Source organism: Mastomys coucha, unplaced genomic scaffold, assembly GCF_008632895.1.
Source record: "Mastomys coucha isolate ucsf_1 unplaced genomic scaffold, UCSF_Mcou_1 pScaffold22, whole genome shotgun sequence".
NCBI lineage: Eukaryota > Metazoa > Chordata > Mammalia > Rodentia > Muridae > Mastomys > Mastomys coucha.
In genome coordinates, this window is record NW_022196905.1 from 166,902,639 (window position 1) to 166,903,207 (window position 569).

A 569-nucleotide genomic window follows, 5' to 3' on the forward strand; every position below is an offset into this window, starting at 1 on the left:
AAAAAGGCAACTGCCAAGTGAATAAACAAAATTCATACAACAAACTAGTATTTAATCATAAAAAATTTAAGGTTAATCTGATCTATGTAGTGAGTGCCAGGTCAGCCAGGTCTCAAAAAAGAAAAACCCTAACACATGAATAAGAGGGAAGGCTGAGCCAGCCATGGGAGCAAGCCAGTAAGATACACTCTTCCACGGACGGCCTCTGCCCAGTCCTGCCTCCAAGGTTGGCCAGCTTGTGGTCTGCCCTGGCATCTCTCAATGATAGTGTGATCAGAATGCGTAAGGCAGATCAACGCTTTCCTCCCCAAGTTATTTTTGGTCAAAGTCTTTACCGCACTGACAGAAGAAAACAGACTAGGAACGCCTATGCACAGAAGCCCAGGGGCTGAACTCCACTGCCCAATAGGCTATATGGGGGCATACACCTGGACTCTCAGTACTAAAGAGGTAGAAAGAGAATCCAGAAGGTCTTGAGGTCATGTAGCAAGTTTGATGCCTGCCTGAAATAGGTGAGACCCTGCCAGAAAGAAAGGTGGGGTGGGGGGCTGGAGGGGTAGCGTGGGTGG